General features: G+C 43.6%; 1 protein-coding gene across 1 annotated transcript in view; it reads right to left on the reverse strand.

Moving 5' to 3' along the window:
- LOC137351608 (interleukin-6 receptor subunit beta-like) overlaps window positions 1–10,655 on the reverse strand; it is a 150,792-nt gene extending 140,137 nt beyond the window's left edge. The window contains exon 1 of the mRNA XM_068016210.1: window positions 10,546–10,655. The gene's annotated coding sequence lies outside the window, so the exon portion shown is untranslated. The remainder of the gene's footprint in view (window positions 1–10,545) is intronic.
- Between the last annotated feature and the right edge of the window lie 3,948 nt (window positions 10,656–14,603).

A 14,603-nucleotide genomic window follows, 5' to 3' on the forward strand; every position in this document is an offset into this window, starting at 1 on the left:
TGGTAATAAACGTCCAAGACAGGATGATCTGTGACAGAAGTGATGCTATTTCCATAATCCTGCTGTTTTGTTCCTTCTTGGTGATAGAGGTTGTTAGAGGTTGTAAGTATTGCATACCGCAACTCCAGTGATAGAGCAGTTTGATTACAGGGGGAGAAATTGGCCCCTGCCGTGCCTGTGTTTTGGACGTGAAATTCAGTGTGGAGGACTAATTTCCGATTGCTATCATCCACACTTGATTCATCCCAGAGGTGCGGCAGATGCCAATCTGGCAGTCTAAAACAGATGTTAGCCCCCTTAAATATGAGACTGAAGGGCCTAAGAGCTGTTTCATGACCCAAGTGCCAAATTCAGGAAACATTCAGTGGAGCATGCAGTGAACATAATCCACTCAGTTTATTAGGGTCTTTGACATCCTAACCTTAAAGAATCACTGGAGGATGTCAGGAAAGAGGTAAGTTTCTCTTTTTTCATTTGCCTTACTGTGGGTCTAGAAGATGGCGGAGTGCTCCTCCCAGCCCTACCTCAATACTACTGTCGGCTGCTGACCTGCGCTCGACCCTCTCCTGTTTGCTCCACCCCTCCACCCACACCCAAACTTACCCTTAGCCAGCTCAGCATCTGAACCAGGCAATTTTGGGAAGGCCCGTTTGGTAAGCTGCATTGGGATACCCAATTGTTGTCCACAGCTCATCCGTATTATGGCAATCAGGCCCAAGGCACAATTTGGAACAGGTTTCGTGCCCTCCTCTTCGGGCATGTGTTCTTAACATGTTGGCAATTTCCCAAGAACAGAATTTCTCAGTCACTTAGTCAATTGGTCCAGAAATATTCCAGCTATGTTGAAGGTAAACTGTAAGGTTAACCTTGTAAATCTTGGGCCAATACTTTTGGACAATATAACATACAAGTTATATTCAAAGCAAAAAAAACCCAACAAACCCTTAAATGCTGTGATATACTTCAATTAGGTTTGTACCTCAATTAATATATCTATAATTACTTTATTTGATCCTCAGTGCTTTATCCTTGCTATGTTGTTAACTGCCCCTCCTTATCTCTCTACCCTCATCAAGCCCCACAACCCTTGGAGACCTCTGCACTCCTCCAATTCAGGCCTCTCGCACATTCCTTACTTTAATCACTCCACCATTGGTGGCTGTGCTTTCAACTGCCTAGGCCTATAGCTGTGGAATTCCCTCCCTAAACATTTCTGCCTCTCTACCTCTCCTCCTTTAAGATGCTCCTTAAAGCCTTCCTCTGTGACCAGGCTTTTGGTCAGCTGTCCTACTATCTTCTTATGTAGCTCGGTATCAAATTTTGTTTGATAATGCACCTGTAAAACACCTTGGGATGTTTTACTAAGTTAAAGGTGCTGTATAAATGCAGGTTGTTGTTGTTGTTGCTGCTGTCAGATTTACTTGTTAGTATTAGTTACACATCACTGCATCCAACAACATCTTTGATAACTATGGCAAAGAGGAGTTAGTCATTTCTCTCAGTATTATGTTGTCATCATTTAACTTAGATTACTGTCAGTATCACCTGTGCTGGATAAGATGGATCAAAGGCAAGTTAATTTACACATCTTTTAAATCTCTGACATTAGTGGTAAATTCTAACCCAACTGTCTAATGCACTTTTGTTGGGAAAAGGGACAAAGATTTTTTTGCACTGGAACTAATATTGATCACCTACTGGATTTCGGACTCAATATTCCTTCTATATTTCATAAATTTACTGCCTGACAATGTTATAACACAATCTGACAGTTTCATGTCTTGGCTAATTAGCCCAAAATCACATATCATAAAGGCAACCTGATCGAAATCTACAACAGGGCAATGACTCTCCCTGAACTTTTGAATGTTCCCACTCCAACCCCGACACCTGTCAAATCCCCCAAACTGGTCATAAACAAACACAACCAGCAGAAAGCAACAGAACATCTTCACTATAGTTCTAAATAAAAGATTTTTAAAAAAAACTTGCATTTATATAACCCTTTTACAACCATAGAACATCCCAAAGCACTTTGCAGCCAATGAAGTACTTTTTTGAAGTGTAGTCACTGATGTAATGTAGGAAACGGGGCAGCCAATTTACACAAAGCAAGTTCCCACAAACAGCCATGTGATAACGGCCAGATAATCTGTTTTTATGATGTTGATTGAGGGATAAATATTGACCAGGACACCGGGGGTAACTTCCCTGCTCTTCTTCAAAACAGTGCCATAGCATTGTTTATGTCCACCTGAGAGTGCAGTCAAGACCTCAGTTCAGTATCTCATCTGAAAGACAGCATCTCTGAAAGTGCAGTACTCCCTCAGTACTGTAAGCTTAGATTTTTGTGCTTAACTCCTGCACTGGGACTTGAACCCACAACTTCTAACTCAGAAGCAAAAATACTACCAACTGAGACACAGCTGACACAATTCAGCTGCCAAAAAATGCGACTGTTTTATTCAATAACTAATTTCTTCCTGATTTTACTTCTGCTATTACATCCTAAAGGTGACAAAAAAATTTTGGAAAAAAACAAGAAATTTGTACAGTTCAGCACTGTAACCACTGATATATTAGATGATAGAAATATCTTTCTGACTGTAGTTGAGACATGCATTGGAAAACTGTTCCAAAATGTCATTTAATACCTCATTCAATGGTATTTTCTTGTGAGCCTTAGCAGTGTTTACAGGCTTTTTGCTTTATCCTAGGGGTCATTAAGGGCATCAAGGGATATGGGAATAGGGTTGGAAAGTGAAATCAAGGCAGAAGATTATCCATGATCTTATTGAGGAAGCTGTTCAGGCCATCTGACCTATTCCAGCTCTCATTTCTTATTTCATTTGTTCTTCTGTCATCACTAGGAGCCCAATCCTGTCTGGCCTGCACATTTTCCAGCAATGAATAGCAATTTAAGCAGTAACCCTGGCTGATGTTTTCTCCTCCTTAGCACAGAAACATTGCGCTGAATTTTATGCTCCTCTGGAAGGTGTGTTTTTAGGTGGAGGGGAGCAGGGCATGGAGAATTGGCATGGAGTCATCTGCCATGGAACCCAATGCCATGATACTGCGTTCCGATTCTGTCCGAGGCGATGAAGTGCCGCGACAGAACTGGCATTTACATATGTTAAACACTCCATACACATCTGAATGTAATTTATAGAGATCTTACAAGGTGTTGGCAATCTTGTGTTGGACGTGCGGCAGTCACGTGCGTTCAGTTTTGTGTCTTTAAAAAGCTGGCAGCACCGAAACGAGAGTCCTCGGTGACTGGAAAGAGTAATTTATTTTACCACTGTTATCTAGGGGAAGTGGTTAGGTTGGAAGAACTCGGCAACTGCATTGTCTGTGAGGGGTGGTTGGTTGGGAGAACTCGGCAAGTGTAGAGGTGGTTTTCTTTCGGAAGGCCAGTGCAGGGCACTGAAATGTTGTTTGTTTGCTCATGGTGCGTCAGACTTTTGGAAATGCTGCAGGTCCAACATCAATTGATACCATGGAGCTAATGTTGGCTTCCCGTAACCAAAAATCAAACATCGCTTTGCCCAGATAGGTAAACTCCACCTTTGAAGGAAGCCGGAGGTCCAAGGAGGATAGAGCTGGGTATGAGTCACCCTGTTTTCTTGGATCCCCTTGCCGTACTGAGGTGAATCCACTGGAGGTGGGCCCAAGAGGCAGCCATGGCTCAAGAGGAACTCCCAGCAGCAGCTGACAATGCAACAAAGAGCATAGATACAGTCGTGATTATATAGGACTCGCCTGACATACCTGCAGATATCTGAGCAGAACTGCTGGAGAGGACTGCAGCTGACCAGAGAGGCCATCACAGACCACTGAGCACTGCTCAATGATGATTTGCGACCAATGGATTTTGGTGGTCCTGTGGCCCTGAAGATTACTGTGGCCGTAAACATTTATGCCTCTGGATCATTCCAGGGATCCACCGGGACATGTGTGGGGGCTCTCAATCCGCAGTGCTGTATCAAGGAGGTGACCAATGCTCCGTTCAGGAGGGCCAGCAACTATGTGCTACAGGAAAGGCCCTGAGAGTCAGACCGAGAGGGCCATTGGATTTGGGACCATTGTGGGATTGCCACAGGTCCAAGGTGTGATCAACTGCACGCATGTGGCCATCAAGGCTCCCACGGACCAACCAGCCGCCTTCGCCAGCAGGAAGGATTTTCATTCCACTAATGTGCAACTTGTATGCGACCACAGAAAGTGCTTCCTACAAGTGTGTGCCTGCTTTCCGGGCTCATACATACTTCGACAGTCCCAGGTGCCACATCTTTTCACTCCTGCTGCTCACCTTCAAGGGTGGATTCTCAGGGATAAGGGCTACTATTGAGGACATGGCTACTGCTGCCTGTAAGGAACCCCAGCACTGATGCGGAGGAGTGTCACAATGCCTGCCATGGCTCCACCAGAGCGACCATCGAGCAGGTATGCTGAAGATGTGGTTCCGCTGCCTCGATAGATCTGATGGAGCCCTTCAGTATGTCCCACAGAAGGTTGCGTGCCTTGTTGTGGTCTGCTGCATTCTACATAACATAGCACTACAGAGGGGGAAGGCCTTGTAAGAGGAAGAAATGCGAGAGTATGAGACTTCCTCTGATGAAATGTACACAGATGGCACACAAGGCCAAGCAGCCATAGAAGATCTTAGTGGAGTGATGGAGGGCAGACATTTTGAACAACGTGCAAGGGAAGCAAGGCAGAGAGCTATAATGGAGCATTTCCAAAATCCATGATTTGCAATAAAGATACTTCTGACAAAAACTCACCCTCATGCATGTAGTGTCAAGTTTTCTGCTTCCGTACTACCTTGCCCTCCAGCATGAATGGCAACATCCAATTCAGCCAGTGCCCATGTGACATAATTCGAGTAATGAAACAATGATGCTCATTGGCATGTTAATGATGTCAGCTGTCACTTTGCCAATGTAGTAAGGTGCTGAGGGGATTGCAGGAGTCATAATCATGCCATGGTGGAGTGTGGTTTTCCATCAATAAAAGCTGAGGATTTGCACCAGTGAACTTTTAATTACATTAATCATGAGATATCTGTTTCACCCGTGAATACCCATGTGTGTCAAGCTGTCTTTTTTATATGTTTGCATGTGCTTCTGCGTGGTACGTCCCCTGCGACAGCATCTGGACCGGAGGCAGGCATGTGCCCAAGTGGCATACCATGTAATGATAACCAGATCACACCAAGCAATTTTGGAACGTGCCTGTTACATATTGTTATACTATTTGCAAAGTGCTAGGAACTAATTAGCTAGGAACTAATTCTCATGTGTAAGTGACCCAGGGGCCACATTCACAGTTGCACTGGAGACTTACCTGATGTGTAACAGGAAACCAGCCTAGGGGCAGTCCCAAACGAGATAGCATGGTGGCTAAATGATTAAAACAAAGAGCTAAAGCCTTTCCAAGTTTAAAGTGTGATTATTTCTAACTTATGGGAACCAGAAAACAACCAGGAGACATAACAGTGTCACTTACCTTTGCTGAACACAGGAGGGCATTGACTTTCTTCCTACACTGGAGACAGTTTTGTCTCCTAACCTACTAACCTCCTCTGTGATCTCCGTCCAGGCTTGCTTGGTAAGGGTGGGAGGACCTCCTCTTGAGATTGCCGAGGAAAAGGACCTCCTGCCTTTCCCTTGCTGCCCGGAGGAGAACAAGCAGGGAGACATCACTGAACTGTGGGGCCAACCTTGCTCGCACCTCTGACATGATCAGAAGGATGCCCAGTGGGGTGGCTTGCTGAGTTTTAACTTTTTGGAAGTGCACAGAAGTGTTGCTTCAGTGAGCTTCTGTAGAATGCAGAGAGAGAATGAATGCAAGGCTGGCAGGCTTTTAAAGATGGCGCCAGCACCTTGTTGTGGAAAAATCTAACCACTTTCGAGTCAACGGGATTAAAGCAAATAAAGACTTTATTCAAGCAAATGCAAGGAAGAAGACCTCAGTTACCCCACCCCCCCAACCCCCCGAGCCTTCTCAAAGACATAGAGTTTACAGCACATGTTTATAGGGTACAATAGTCATTACTCATTGTTCAGATGACCCCTGATGCATAGCAGGTTAACGACTTGATCAATAAACTGGATTGTATGGCCCCAGCAAATGTTTCCTGTTATCTCAGCCCCCAACTTGAAACTGATAGTTCCCATGGTTTATTGCTGTCTGTCGCGTCTCCTGTTTCCCCTTTTCTCTTTTCTTAGTGAAGTAAGGACAGCTTGTTTACACAGGCTGTTGAGGCAATTAAGTTCTGAGTTGTACAATCTCAGAATAATGGTCAAGTATCCCATCATCCAAAGCGTCCCTCACAACTACAGTGTTCTTTCTAAGATTATTAATGCTTTCTACTGCTAAATCTACTAATGTTGACCCTTTGGTCCCACTTCAACCTGGTTCTACATCAGGTGACACTGTGAACGCCATCTCCTTTTCCGCCCCGCCACATGATTGGCAGGGGGGGTGGAATGGCTGCCTCCATTATGCAAAATGGCCACCCACTGCGTAATCGCAGCAGCACCACTGATGATGGGACAAGTGGGAGCACACCCATTTTGCACACTCGCCATGACACCCGGCAGCGTGATTATTAAATCCAGCTCATTAAATCTGTAATGACCAACTGCTACTAGAGCAGAGCACAAACCAGAGGCCCATATTAGGACCTCCTTGGTCTGCCTGGCTCAACAACTACAACAAACTTGTATTTATATAGTGCCTTTAATGTAATAAAACAGCCCAAGGTGCTTCACAGGAAAGTTAAAAAGCAAAATATAACACTGAGCAACATATTAGGGCAGATGACCAAAAGCTTGGTCAAAGAGGTAGGTTTTAAGAAGTATCTTAATGGAGGAGAGAAGAGGTAAAGAGGCGGAGGGGTCTAGGGAGGGAATTCCAGAGTTTTGGACCCAGGCCGCTGAAGGCACGGCTACCAAAGGTTAAAATCAGGGATGCTCAGTACCCAATTGGACAAAATGTTAACCCCACAAAACCAGCAGAAAACTCATTTCTAATATTAAATAGAAATGTCCTATTATACTCAATGTTATTTTAAAATTCAGCACCAGAAATTTGAACTTATGCTTTCTTGGCAGATGTTCTGTAATACAAATCATAGGTCATCCTTGGAAAATGAAAGGGTCAGTAACTAATTTAGTCATTATGAGCTGAAATGAGAAAGTTTCTTTGGAACCATTTTATTTGTTTCGTATCTAGGGAACTATTAGGCTGTCCAACCAACACACTTGCATGCTAAAATTGTCAGTAAATCTGGCTTCAAGATTTATCTTTTGTTTTTCCAAAAAGAAAAAAAAAACTATTGCTTTGTTTGGATGTTTGTATAATTTCTGAACAGAACCACAGTGGTACAGAGTCCAGAGTCCTAATTTTGTTGTGTGATTCATATTAAGTTCTCAAAATGTTTGTAGTGATTTGGTAAAATTTGGATTTGCAGTGGGTAACGTTAATAAGAAATCACTCTCATTCTGATAGGTAACCCCAAAACATAGTTGTTATTGTACTAAAATTTAAAATAGAAAATGCAGAATGTATTTCCAGCATTTTCTGATTTTACTTTAAGTTCCTCAGATTCGTGCTTCTTTTTAACTCTGCCCATTTATTCATCTGGTGGCAGGCAATTCACATTATGGAGGCACTGATCCTGCATTAATCTAACTGCAACGCACAGCTAGTTATTTGCTCTCCAGCATTGTGGAGTGTGCTAGACCTCCTGGCTGAGACTGCAATGTAAATTAGTCACCTCATACAGAAAGTTTTTTGTGGTATGTGTTTGGGGAGGGCAAGCAAAGCGAGGAAATACACAATAAACGGGAGGATATTGAGAGTGGCAGAAGAAGTGAGAGACCTTGGCGTGCATGTCCACAGTTCTTGAAGGTGGCAGGACAGGTAGAGTGGTTCAGAAGGCATATGGAATGCTTTCCTTTTTTGGCCAAGGTATGGAATGCAAATGCAGGGATGTAATGTTGGAACTGTATAAAATGCTGATTAGGCCACAGCTGGAGTACTGTGTGCAATTCTGGTCACCATATTCCAGGAAGGACATAATTGCTCTGGAGAGAGTACAGAGGAGATTTACAAGAATGTTGCCAGGGCTTGAAAGATGCAGCTATGAGGAAAGATTGAATCGGTTAGGGTTGTTTTCCTTTCAACAGAGGAGGCTGAGGCGTGACTTAATTGAGGAGTACAAAATTATGAGGAGCCTAGATAGGGTAGACTGGAAGGACCTGTTTCCCCTGATGGAGAGGTCAGTTACCAGGGGACACAGATTTAAGGCGATTGGTAGAAGGATTAGAGGGGACATAAGGAAAAACTTTTTCACCCAGAGGGTGGTGGATGTCTGGAATTCACTGCCAGAAATGGTGATGGAGGCAGAAATCCTCAACTCATTTAAAAGGTACCTGGAAATGCACCTGAAGTGCTGTAACTGTCCAGGATATGGACCAGGTGCTGAAAGGTGGGATTAGATTGGGTGGCTAGATTTTTCAGCCGGCGCAGACACGATGGGCTGAATGGCCTCCTCCTGTGCCGTAGTTTTTCTATGGTTCTATGGTATGTGCTAAGCAGCTGAGGAAAGGATGCTGATCTGGAAACAGCTGTGGTGACCCTACAGGAAACTTTTCTTGTTCCTCTCACTTTCTAACCTGCAGTAAGTGTTGCAGGAAAAAAATGCCCTTGCTTATTTATCTCAACTATACATATTTCATCCTGGAGTTTATACAGAATACTAAATATTCAGTCTATTATGAAGCAGAAACAACATACACTTAACTTGGCGCCCGTGATGAAGTTCTCCATTACTACACCAGTGGTGGAGTCGTCTGCAGCCTGGTGCTTATTTATCGTTTCCTACCTCCACACTTTTGGATCACTGCAGACAGCTGTGCTTTGTCACGTTTCTGTGTTCCTTCTCTCCATTTTTGACCTGTTTTAACTATTCATGAATTCTAGGTCTCTAATGTGTCTTTTATTTCTCTCATCATGCCTCCATTTGTCTGACGTAATTATCACTTGTCAGTTAATCACCTCATGTTCTCCCACCTAATTACTTTACAGCTTGTACATTTGGTGTGCAATTCTTCCCCATTTACCTGACTCTGCTCCTTCTTATAAGCGGTCCATCTCCTTCTTCTGAACAATTATGTCTGAAACATTAACTTGTCACTTCTCTTCCCATGTGTTTAGGATTTTGTTTCAGTTCTCCAACATCTGCAGTATTTTGCTTTTGTTTGCTCGAGCTGTCTAACATGGGATCAAATCAGAGCTGCTACCTTCTGTAAAAGTCTGATACATGAATCAAATACCTTCTGAAAATCCAAGGAAAAGACATTCCTTATCTGGGTTGTCCGTCTATGAAAGATGATGAACAGGCAGCAAACAATCTATTTAGGTGGGGTGTCTTATCTTGGTGCACCTTTGCTGATGGCTGTGAAGTCCAATCCTTGAGAGGCAGGTTCTGCCAAAAGTGCTGGACGTGAAGCTGCCAAGTGACACTGTGAGTTGTTGTTTTTAATGTTGGTGCCCGTTGCCAAGCTGCTGTAGCAACGGGTCATCATGGTAGTGCACACCAGTCTACAGGATGTGTCACCATTTCTTTCTTTCGCCAGTGCGATAGTTGACATTTAGGGGCTTCATGTCAAGCTTGCAAGCATCCTTGAAGCGGAGTTTTGGGTGCCCCACTGGTTGTCTGGCACTGGCTACCCCACTATAAAGAAGGTCCTTGGGTATGTGACTGTCTTCCATGCTGCAGACATGTCCGATCCACCAAAGCTGCCTAGGTTTGATTATTGCCAACACACATGGGAGCTCTGCCTTTGAGAGGACTGCCACATTTGTGATCTTGTCCTGCCAAGATATACCCATAATGTGCTGCAGACAGCGAAGATGGAAATTATTGAGCTTCTTTTCCTGGTAGCTGTAAGTCGCCCATGTTTCACAGCCATACAGCAAGGTGCTGAGAACACAGGCCTTATAAACCATCAGCTTGGTCCTAAGGGTCAGCTGATTGTTATCCCATGCGTGTTTCGGCCAAAGGTGGTAGATGTTTTCCCTATCGGTGTATTGAGCTCTGCATCAAGGGACAGATTGTCCGTCACCGTGGACCCAAGGTAGCAGAATTTGCTAACTACTTCCAGTGGTTATCTACTGGCTTCATTATCACCTCAAAGCATTACAATAGATTAATAAAGCACAAATCCATAACCCCTGTCCTCATTAGCTGAGCTTTGCCAGCATCACATATACTGATGTGAGGCATTTTAAGATAATTGGCGAAATCATCTACAATTTCTAGGTTCATGTCCGATAATCTTTTTGAATTTTGTCTGCTCCCTGTTAATTGAATGTTTTTTTTGCTTGAAAATATTAAATTTTCTCATAATTTGAATTAAGCAATTTGATGCAAAATAGCACAGGATATATTTTGAACAAAAATTGAAACCACAATTTCAATTACGTGACTTCAAATTAAGTGTAGACAATTTCAGGAGAACATTTACTAACCTGCAGTCTTCAGGTACGCCTCTCACGTTTCTGGAGTTACTAGAAATATTCGTTGCTGGGAGGAGAAAGGGCAACTCAGAAACTTTTCCTCTTCCCAGCTGTTAGTTATCATTTTGTCTGGGTTCGTTTTCTTTCATGTTAATCATTTACAGAATCCTATAAATGACGTTTTCTATTAGTAATGAAGTCATCACTGCATTGCCATGTGCTTTTGGCATGTGTAAGCAATTAGTCACCAAAACTAAATCTAAAGTCTGTCATATTTGCATTATCAAAGAGGTTGTTCTGAATACTGTTAATTGTACAACAAGATTGTGCTCTTATAAGAGGCACCTTTGAGGATTAATCGGTTTTCACCAACTTCTACTGCCTCCTCTGAAGTGGTTAAATGAAGTCAGTAGGCTCCATGATATTTTTAGTCAATTCACATCTCATGCAAAAGGAAGACTAGTACCTTTAATGTACTAAAACATCTCAAGGCACTTCACAGAAACATTAGCAAACAAAATTTGACTGAACTGCATAAGGATATATTAGAACAGGAAAATGTTAAGTTTTAGGGAGCATCTTCAAGAAGGAAAGAGGGGTAGAGAGGTGAAGAGGTTTGGGGGGAATTCCAGAACTTAGAGCCTCGGCACTGATAATACGTTCTAAGCTCTGATGTGTTGTTTGTCCATCTGCATCAATTGAAAGTCACTATCTTTCCATTTTCTAGTAGCATGATTAAACTGTCTTTAAAAGTCATCATTGTAATGTTTACCAAAAGTACAGAGAACTGGAAATGTTAACACATGGAAGCTATTTCTTAACTCAGGAATTCTATGAAAACGCACTTTGCTAACAATGTGACAGGGATCAATGCTTCAGTGTTTGAATAGCCATTCTGCACTCTATTTAAAGGAATAAAATGACACAAAATGCACAAAACATGCAAGTTCATTGCTCACATATCATTGCTTGGTAATCTGGCTAGCTACAAGTGAGAAATATCTCATGCAATTTGCTATTATTCTTATCCTCACTTTTACATTCCCATACAGCCCAGGCCAGTCTTACTTCAGCGAATTCCTCCAGGCAACATTCCCTCCATTCCTTTCACGCTGATTAATTCTTCACTTGCTGTTCCACCATTAGTTGACACTCATTGAGCCAAGCTGCCCTTACATGCAGCCCCACCACCAGAGTTCCTTACTGAGATCTATCTGCCTTGTTGCCCCCCCATCCCCCATCTCTGCTGTATTTAAACCTCTCCAGCCATACCTTTGCTTCTCACTTTGCCCATCTCTGCTTTCCCTCCTGCTCACAATCTGTTTTACCTCCTAATTTTAAAGAACTTTGAGGTACCTCCCTGCACATGGACAGTTTAGAAATGTCATATGTTAATATTTTTTGAATAAAAACTTAATACAAGGGAGTAGTTAATGGAAGAATTATTTCAAGTAGAAATTCCAAGTTATTTGGAATACAAGTTTTACACTGAATTTTACTTGATTAGGAATATCTAACAAAGTAAGTTTCAAGCAAAAGATCGACAGTCTATGCAGCTCACCTCTCCACGGCATGCCCTTGGTACATTTCTAACAATGCTGAATCCCATTTGTTGTCAAGAACCTGTTTAGTTCTGCTTTGAAACCCATAAAAGGTTTATTCCTCTACCCATGTTGGTATTCTGTTCCATGCATTGTTTTTTGGTAAAAGGTTCCTCCTGATTTTCCTTTGATTGTCCTTAATTTGTAACATGACCCCTTGTGGGCTACATTCAATAGCCCACAGAAATGGACACGGAGAATGCGAAGCAGGATTAACACGCCAACTTCGTACTGCCTGATAATTGACATGATTGTAGCATGCAACCAGTGCTAACCATACTGTAGAGTGGCTGCACTCCTCAGCAGGGGGCCCAAAATCATGAGAGGCTAGCTAGTACCAGTTAAAGCCAGCCTGCACTTCTTTTAGCCATGGTCCATTGTTGCTGGAACAGGCGCTGGAAGTCATTCTACAACTGATTCTGACCTGGGAAAGACACAAGAATGGAACACGGAAGAGAGCAGATTCTGTGATTTTTCAACACTGCATTGGTGGCCTTCGTCGAGGAGGAGCGATGTACTCTATCCATAGGGAGCCAGATGAATTCTCATAAGGGAGTGGAACCAAATAGCTGATCGTCCAATGCTAGGAGTCTAGCCTCGATGACTTGGATGTCGTACCGCAAAAAGTTCAATGACCTCACACGAGTGGTCAAGGTCAGTGAATGCATCTTCAAATGTATCTCCAACTCCATCACTAGTCTCTGAGATTGCTCAATGCATCACATCGCCATTACTCACCTACCAACAATCTCTATCAATCATGACTCATAACTATCATTCATAGCTTCGTCTCACCCTCACACACTCAGCATAGCTGCCAGCTACACATCCACCTTTCACAGATTGCACACACAGCCAGCTATTCAATCATGACTGCCACTTCACCAAAAAGATTGCGTGATATTCACTGACACACTTCCCTGTCTCTTGCAGGACAAGTTGCTCACAACCGGAGGCAGCAGGTGCTAACTGGTGGGAGAAAGCACAACTTCATGTCCTTAAGTCCATGTGGGAGACAGTGTTTGCCATTATTGTTGAGGCTGTGGCCAGCAGTGGGGCTGAAACGATAAGAGATGGCTGTTTCTCATACCACATCCTTCTCACATCCCACTTGCCCCACGACCCACAATTGCTTCTGATTCCCCCCTCAGCACAACCTACCCCTGTGTCTTTCTCCTTTCAGATACCCAAAAACTGCAACCTGGCCAGGCAGTGCAGAATGAGGTGGGGCCAAGTTGGAAAAGCAAGAAGACAGTGATAATGAAGAAACACAGTCACTTGGTCTCACACTTGCGGCCACCAGCTCAGATACTGACACCGCTTCTACTTTAGAGGAGAACCTAGAGGCAGGATACGCATGTGTTGAGACATCAGGCATGAGTGGCCTGCAGCCAGGTCAGGGGGTAAGGGTAGCATAGGTGCCAGCTCGCCAGAAGGCAAAGTTGTGCAGGAGTTCTGCCGCAGAGGTCTCAGATGAACAACTGAATGGCAGGCCACAGAAAAAGGCTGATTGGAATGCATAATGAAATGCTTGGTGCATCGGCAGGCCTGCTAGGAAGCCTGCATGTAATGTCAAGGAGCATGGAGGAATCTGACATGAACTTCACACAGAACCTGGTGCACATCTTTTCCAGCGTAGAAGTGGTGACCAACTTGATTAGCACACTTCCAGACCCAACCATAATGCAGCATCTATTGGTCAATGTCTCAGCTTCCGCTGAAGCCACCCAACATCGAGTGCTGCAGTGGAAGCTCAGACTGAAGTCATGCAAGGTCAGCTTGCTGCCGTCATGGCTGTGGATACCAGTATTCAAAGGGTTAATGTGTATGTATGTGAATGCACAAAGTGTGGTTAATAAGACTGGTGAGGTACAGGCGCAGATTGCCATGTGGAAATATGATGTTGTGGCTATGACAGAGACCTGACTCAAAGAAGGGCAAGACTGGGTGTTAAATATTTCTGGATACAAGGTGTTCAGGAAAGATAGGAAAGGGAAAAAAGGGGGAGGGGGTGCCAGCATTGATTAAGGAGAGCATTGCAGTGCTGGAGAAAAAGGATGTCCCAGAGGGATCGAAGACAGAATCAATTTGGCTGGAGCTAAGGAACAAAAAAGGTGTGGTGACATTGCTTGGCGTTGTCTATAGGTCACCTGCTAGTGGGAAGGACATGGAGGAACAAATTTGCAAGGAAATTACAGTGAGGTGCAAAAATTATAGGGTAGTTATAATGGGGGACTTTAATTATCCAAACATAGACTGGGATCTTCTTCTTCTTTCTTTGGCCTCCTTTCTCGAGAGACAATGGGTAAGTGCCCGGAGGTGGTCAGTGGTTTGTGAAGCAGCGCCTGGAGTGGCAATAAAGGCCAATTCTAGTGTGTCAGACTCTTCCACAGGTGCTGCAGATAAAATTGGTTGTCGGGGCTGTTACATAGTTGGCTCGCTCCTTGCGCTTCTGTCTTTTTTCCTGCC

Source organism: Heterodontus francisci, chromosome 36 (assembly GCF_036365525.1).
Source record: "Heterodontus francisci isolate sHetFra1 chromosome 36, sHetFra1.hap1, whole genome shotgun sequence".
In the NCBI taxonomy this organism is placed as follows: domain Eukaryota; kingdom Metazoa; phylum Chordata; class Chondrichthyes; order Heterodontiformes; family Heterodontidae; genus Heterodontus; species Heterodontus francisci.